At 38.7% G+C, this 7,616-nt stretch overlaps 1 protein-coding gene across 2 annotated transcripts in view; it reads right to left on the reverse strand.

The window, feature by feature from the left end:
- The window catches only part of AZIN1 (antizyme inhibitor 1), a 32,512-nt gene that overhangs the window by 21,979 nt on the left and 2,917 nt on the right, over positions 1-7,616 (reverse strand). For both annotated transcript variants that reach the window (NM_001301814.1, NM_001291788.1), the window contains exon 2: positions 5,402-5,539. The gene's annotated coding sequence lies outside the window, so the exon portion shown is untranslated. The remainder of the gene's footprint in view (positions 1-5,401; positions 5,540-7,616) is intronic.

The following is a 7,616-nucleotide window of genomic DNA, read 5'->3' on the forward strand; positions in this document are numbered from 1 at the left end:
TACATGTTTTTTGCTTTTTCTTATTGACTTATAAGAGCTCTTCATGAATTCGGGATAGCAAATCTCTCTCATTTTGAGTTTTATTTATTTTGCTATAGTATCCATGTTCAACATACTAGGATATCCCATCCTACTCTTGGTCATGCCAAATATAACATGCCAACCATGCTGAACCTAGATGATGAACTAAGGAGAGACTATACTTATTTAGGAGCTCTTTATAAACTGGGCACCACAGTATCTTCACAGTAAAAAACAGAAAATAGGGAATTCCCTGGCGGTCCAGTGGTTAGGACTCCATGCCTCCACCGCAGGGGGCCAGGGTTCGTTCCTGGTTGGGGAACAAAGATCCCACAAGCCACCCCCTGCCAAAAGAAAGAAACAGATCAAAAATAATCTGAAGTCATATATTCAACATAAACCTAATATTAAGTTCAGTCTGTATGAGCACATGAAGTATAGCAGGGAGCTGGATCTTAAGAACAAGCTGGACAACTAAAGAATTCAACTAGAATACAAAACTGAAAAGCCCCTACAGTCAAGAACAGTTTATTAGACAAACCTAAGGAGAAAGAAGAGAATGTGTAATTCTTATGATTCTTATTAATAGATATTTTAAGATTAATAGGGCTAATACCACTCACATTCACAGTAACAATTATCCTAGAGTGATGCTGTCCAACAGAACTTTCTATGATGATTGAAACGTTGTCACTGTCCAAAACAATAGCCATTAGCCACATATAATTCCCAAGCACTCAAAATGTGCCCAAGCAACTGAACAGCTGAATTTTTAATGTTATTTGATTGGAATTCTTTAAATTTATATAGCTACCTGGCTAGTGGCTACTGTACTGAACAGAGCAGTTCTAGAGAATGCTGTTTTCATTAAAAAATTTTAAACTTCTAAGGATCAAGTCCACACACATCACAGATAAAAAAACAAGAAAACCATGGTACCCCCAAATAATTTTGCTCAAGGTAACAAAGATCAATTCACAAGTTTACAAAACTAGACAGTAAAGGAAAGAAAGGTCAAAACTCCACACCAAGTAAATCCTAGAGAAATGAAATGTGTGCTTACATAAGATAATGAAGAAAGGTGGAAAAGTTTAGAGCAGAGCATCCCAAAAGGGTTTTATCATCTTGACTCCTGCTGCAACTCACTCAGTTACAGGCATTTAAGACCTCATGGTGGCTGGGTATGGTTTCGGCAGGCTGAACTTCATCAGCCTAATCCTTGCAACTCAGCACGCTGCTCAAATATTTTCTACTTATGCCATAATGTTCTTCACATTATTCCCTGGATTAGAAAAAAGGATGGCCAAATCTTTGTTTCAGTTAGGTTGTGACAAACTGCTTCAGTGTGCATGGATGGCCCTGGAGTGGAGGTGAAGGACAAAAGCATCTGTGTCTTCTAGGCCTTACCAGCATGACAGCATCGCACTTGCAACGGCCTCCTTAGGCCGGTCTGAATAATGGCCAGCCTAAAACTGCAGCCTACCATTTACCTAGGTTTTATAGCTTATGACGTACAGTTTACACAATATCTTATTTACTCCTAATCAGAAGAATTAAGCATCTCTAAATGCTTTTTTGAGGGCAGAGGAGAAAAACCCCAAACTCAAAAACTCTGAAATCAAGACCAAAGGGAGTGTAATGGAATACACAGATTGGTAGTGACTATTAACTTTCTCAGCTCACTGTCTTCTGTAAATAAATGCAAGAACAATTTTATTCCCTTTAAAAATGGTCTACACTGCTTTCTAATCTATTTGCCCCCCCCGAAAAGCCTAAATTTGCCTGAAGAAAGAATACCATGTCCCCCAAACCATTTTATCCATTAACATCCTATTATTCCCATTGGGCTTCTACAGAATGCTTTTTTGCTACTTTACACAAGCAATGAGGCACCACTGAATACTTTTTGCATGCCAAGGGGATACACATACTTTAAAAACTGGTCCCTAAATCCGTGTGTTTTCAATGATAGTTTTATTCGTCTTCGTGGTCAAAGAGCACCAACAGCCATTAATAAAAGTTCTGTGAATTTGCTTACATCACAGAATCTTTAAATTACCAAATATTGGTAATTTAAATATTTAAAATTTTAGACAAAATTTGTCCATTTAGACAAATCAATTAATTGAATCCCTTTTCTATTCTTAGAAACAAAACATTAAATTATATGTTAATAATTAACTCAATCTGACGTCATCACTAGATCTGCTAATAAAAGCAGCTGGTTAAAAGAGAATTTAGTTTTCTGAAACAGCCTTTAAAATTTTTCTATTAGGCTGATCTATTAATTATAATTGGAGCTCTAGCTAAAATAACTTGAAAATATAGCCCACTGAAAAAACGACTGCAGCACAGAGCCTAAGAAATTTAAAACGTACACAAAAACTTTTCCACAATTAGAGCCCTTCAGTAATCTGAGATATTATTAAGCTTAAGCATTTGTTATGATATCTTTACAGTGCTCACACATCACACCACACACATATTCAAAAGAAGAAATTTTACTATGCAAGCAGCTTATAGTTTCCATATACTTAATGAAATGAACTATCTAAAAATTCAGATGGTTACCTGATTTGAAAACCTAACTCTGAAGCCAAATCCTAGAGCTTAGACCACCTGCACAGAAATCCTATTGGAGTGCTGGAAGCATAACATGGGTCATGGAATTATACATTTTGCAGTGCTATGTGCTAAGTGTTTTCCATGAAGGCCAGTGTCTTAAATCCTTTGACTTCTAATTTTCCAAACAGTATTGTTGCTCCACAGGAAATATCAGGATTTCAATGTCTAGTATTGCAAACAGCTATTGATATCTAAGGACATTTCTGGAATGTACAATTTCTCTTGCCACCTTTACTAATTCTAGTCAAGAAAGCTTTGGGGCAAGATATCTTTCTGGATTCAAAATTTCTCAGATTTTAGAATGGCAATTTAGTACATATACGTTTAACATATTACTTAACACTCTCCAGGAGGCAGCAGAATTAGGAATATTAGCACTAAACGGGATAAGTCAAAATAAAAATAGCCTCAAATTAGCTCAGATTCAGGTCAACTTTTTGTTCCCAAATCAGGTTAGGTCACATCAAGGAAGCTATATAATTTTTTTTAACTTTTGGATTTTGGAATTACATGAATAAGGTATTGTGGCTGTAGCTTTATAGCAAAGCACCAAGAACTAAAGTTTCACTTAACATAATACACACTGTACCTGGGCATAATAAATAAGTCAGTCACTTTGGCTGCTGGAACCTTCAGAATGAAGTGTTAGCACTTTCTATCTGTGCCTATATACACTACGCCTCCACAAACAAAAAAAGAAGGGGAAATTATAGACTTTTTGAGTTCCACAATATTAATTATCTTAAAGACTTTTCCCTGAGTTGGCAGAATCATTTATAAATGTATGAGCTCACTAATACGTTTCTCAAGTCTAAGAGAAAACACCAGTAGAAATATAAAATATAATGCAAAGTTAGGTTTCCATTAAAGAGACTTGGGGCTTCCCTGGTGGCGCAGTGGTTGAGAGTCCCCCTGCCGACGCAGGGGACGCGCGCGTTCGTGCCCCAGTCTGGGAAGATCCCACATGCCGCGGAGCGACTGGGCCTGTGAGCCATGGCCGCTGAGCCTGCGCGTCCGGAGCCTGTGCTCCGCAACAGGAGAGGCCACAACATTGAGACTTGAAATAAAAATCTTATCCTTTAATATGGTCGTGCTTAAAACATGAAGCTTGTTATGAAACTTCCAACTTAGAATCTATTCCCCTCTCAACTATGGAGTCAACTACACTCCACTCATAAAAGTTTTATATCTCTAAGCCAACTTGGGAGAAAACATCAGATATGCTGGAAGGAGAATAGATGACTAACAAAAACTGAAGAGATAACTGGCTTAGCACTGAACTGGTGGCAACTGTACTTCTCTTTAATATGCATACAAGCCACTTGGTTAAAATGCAGATTTCTGATTCAGGTTTGGGTGGAGCTGAGAGTCTGCAGTTCTATTCTAGGTTATGCTAATGTTACTGTTCCAAAGACCACACACACTGCATTAACAAAGGGTGATTAAAACACTCAAAAAAAGAGAAATCATTGTATCAATTTACAGTTAAAGGAACTGTTCTAGTTCAACTTTATTTTACAGCTGTGATTTAAAAAATAAGCAATTTGCTCAAATTCACGCAGCTAGGAGAAGGCCAGTACGGGAGTACAGGAAACCCTCCAGCCTGGGTTCCAAGTCAGCAGAACTTTCAAGAATTCGTATTATTTAAACTGTTTCCCCCCTTTCTCTTTAGACTTAAAAAAAAAGTCTATAATTGTAATTTGAGGCTAACAGTAAATGTGTTGAAAAGGTCTGCTTTAACATACGCCCTCCAATTAGATCTCTTTCCTGAAATTTTCTAATGTTACTCCCTCCAAGTCTCTAGCCCACTTAAAGACATCCAAACCTCAACACCAAAACCCAAATTTCAATTGCAAGAAATCTACAAATAATAAAAAAATTTTAAATGAACCACACAAATCTAGCAGCACAAGTTCGAACAACAGTTTACTGTGGAACTGCATTGTGCACAGAGGTTTAAATTCAAAGTTAAATCCATACACAGCAAAACAAATATAGTCAAAAACTATCCCTGAAAATCTCTTGGGAAGGTAGCCGGTTGAGAGATAAACATGTACCATCTCTCAGTAACACCTCTAAAAACAACCAGTTTTTCTACCAGGTGAGTATTATACAAAGTCATTTTGTGAAAAAGAACATAAACTCTTAGAAATTACATTGTATTTGGCAAGATGCTCATAACTAGAAAAATAAGAACTAAGATTCACCTCTTATATCCCATGCTCTGTGGCAGAGGTTTGAGTGGAATGGAGAGCAGAATTTTTGCCTGAATACTTGAATTCAAGTATTGAATAATTGAATACTCCAAATACTTGAATCTAACAAGTTAAATGATTGAATTGCATGCTAAACTACTACCCACACCTCATTAAAACACAAACAAAAAACCACCTCTCCAACTTATATTAAAATCTGGAATAATAATATTTCCTAAAACTTACCCTGCAGTATGTACTTAGATATAGTAAATATGGATCCAGCCACTAGTAAACAATGCATACAACTGAATCAACTTTAAGGAAGTGGGGGAGTTCCCTGGTGGCCTAGTGGTTATGATTTCAGGCTCTCTCACTGCCATGGCCTGGGTTCAAGCCCTGGTGGGGGAGCTGAGATCCCTCAAAAACGTGGGGGGCGGGGTGGGGTATAAGTGGTAAATACAATTTCAAGTTTTGAAAAAGACTGAGCAACAAGAACTCTCCTTTACTTCTATTTTACAAGACCCTCCCTCACCCTCTGCAGATGTGAAAATACTTACATGGACAAGTTAGGAGATGGAACCCCCCTATCATCAGCTAGGTTCCCAAGGTGGCTCAGCGTTGAAGTCGAACTGCTCTCTATACAGCACTTCTCCTAGGCCCTCTGGGTAGTTGTATACTTGGTCAGAAAGTTCGCCCTAAAGAAGAAAATAAAAGTATATAAGTCCAGTGGTAAAAAATGTTAGGTGGCGCTTCAAGAAGGTTAAATTGATGTAAAGATTAAGTGTGGGAAGAAGTTTTAGTTTGAAGTGTTTCATTAAAGCACATTACACAAAATGATGTTTTCAAAGGGTTTATCACAGTACCAAGTACTTTTATATGTAGCAAGCATTTCCAAGCTGCTAGAGTACAGAACTGACAGAATTTGAGGTCATGGTCATCTCACCAAGTTACTCTATCTACCCACTCAGTTTCCAGGCTTCACCTAATTTCATTTTTGCTTTTATTTGTCCTCCAAAACCCAAACTTCTAAGTGGCCTAAAAATTTAAGATGTCCAAGTGCCCTCACTAACCTGGTGTGTGTGCAAGATTTTATATGTATGTCTAATAGTCTGAAACTACCCACAAGCCTTCTTCTACTCTCCAAATTCTAAGTTCTTCTTTGCTTAAGTGTAAAATCCTACTACATATCCAAAAGAAAAACATTTTGTGACTTACACTAAGTACAAACGTGAAATAACTTTTGAGACCTGCCTTACATATCCGACAAGTAACCTCTTAAGGTTTACCTCCTCCTCATTCCCAACCTAAGTCACTCTACTATCACTAGGAACAACATACAAATGTGAACGTGTTTGGCACGCTACAAAATGCTAAATAAGTTTTAGAAATGGTTTTTACCTATTATGATTTGACAGGATAGACTTATCACCTCTAACCTAAAGAGCTACATCTATACTTCTATATGTAATTCAGTGATTACTACCTTAAAGTAATACAACCTGACAGTATCTGCTAGAAGATGGGTGGTAAGAAGGGAACCAGAAAAATAATGAAATTTAGGAATTAGAAGAATCTGAGATTTCAGAAGCACTCTAGACACATCTTAAGCATATATCATCTCAACCAGGATAGAGGCACCCTTAGGGGAGGTAAAATGTTCTTTCAATCTACTAGGGGTATCCTGCTCACAAGCTCAATGACACTTATGGACAATGAGGCAAAAATCCATACTAATATGCAACAGTGACTATATCATCACATTAGATTCCAACTAAGTACTCAAAAACAAAGGTTCCAATTCTTCCCAAACCAAGGTAATTTTAAAAGTAAATTAAAAGCCGACTCACGCTAGAGACAGAGACAGAGTTTACTCTTAACTGTTCGAAGGAATAGGATAATTATCCTGGCTGAGACATTTTCATCCATCCCCCCCACCCCGACCTGCTATAGATCAATAGCTACTTTGCTGCTTAATGCAACCCAGGAGCAGTACTGTGAAATGTTGAGAACATTACCCTTCAGACATTCAAGAATGTTCTTCAGCAGTATCTCTAAAATATTTCCACCTAATGAAAAAGATACTAGTAGGAAATGAAGACTCTAAACTTTGAAAGGCACCCTTTAATATAAATAAAAGGGGTACAGGGCCATTTACATACAGGATGAACTGAATGTTCATCTGTACAGTCAAGATAAACCACAAGAGGAGGTTAAATAAAAATATGGGGCTTCCCTGGTGGCGCAGTGGTTGAGAGTCCGCCTGCCGATGCAGGGGACACGGGTTCGTACCCCGGTCCGGGAAGATCCCACATGCCGTGGAGCGGCTGGGCCCGTGAGCCATGGCTGCTGAGCCTGCGCATCCGGAGCCTGTGCTCCGCAGCGGGAGAGGCCACAGCGGTGAGAGGCCCGCGTACAAAAAAATAAAAAATAAAAAAAATAAAAATGGAGGGTTTCCCTGGTGGCTCAGTGGTTGGGAGTCTACCTACCAGCGCAGGGGACGCGAGTTCGGTCCAGGAAGATCCCACCTGCCGCAGAGCAACTAGGCCCGTGCGCCGTAACTACTGAGCCTGCGCTCTAGAGCCTGCGAGCCACAACTACTGAGCCCGCCTGCCACAACTACTGAAGCCTGCACGCCTAGAGCCTGTGCTCCACAAGAAGAGAAGCCACTGCAATGAGCAGCCCATGCGCAGCAACGACGACCCAACACAGCCAAAAATAAATAAATAAATTTATAAAAAAATAAAGATGGAAAAATAGAAGGTATAGGGAAAG

Source organism: Lipotes vexillifer, unplaced genomic scaffold (assembly GCF_000442215.2).
Source record: "Lipotes vexillifer unplaced genomic scaffold, Lipotes_vexillifer_v1.1 scaffold1829, whole genome shotgun sequence".
Classification (NCBI taxonomy): domain Eukaryota; kingdom Metazoa; phylum Chordata; class Mammalia; order Artiodactyla; family Lipotidae; genus Lipotes; species Lipotes vexillifer.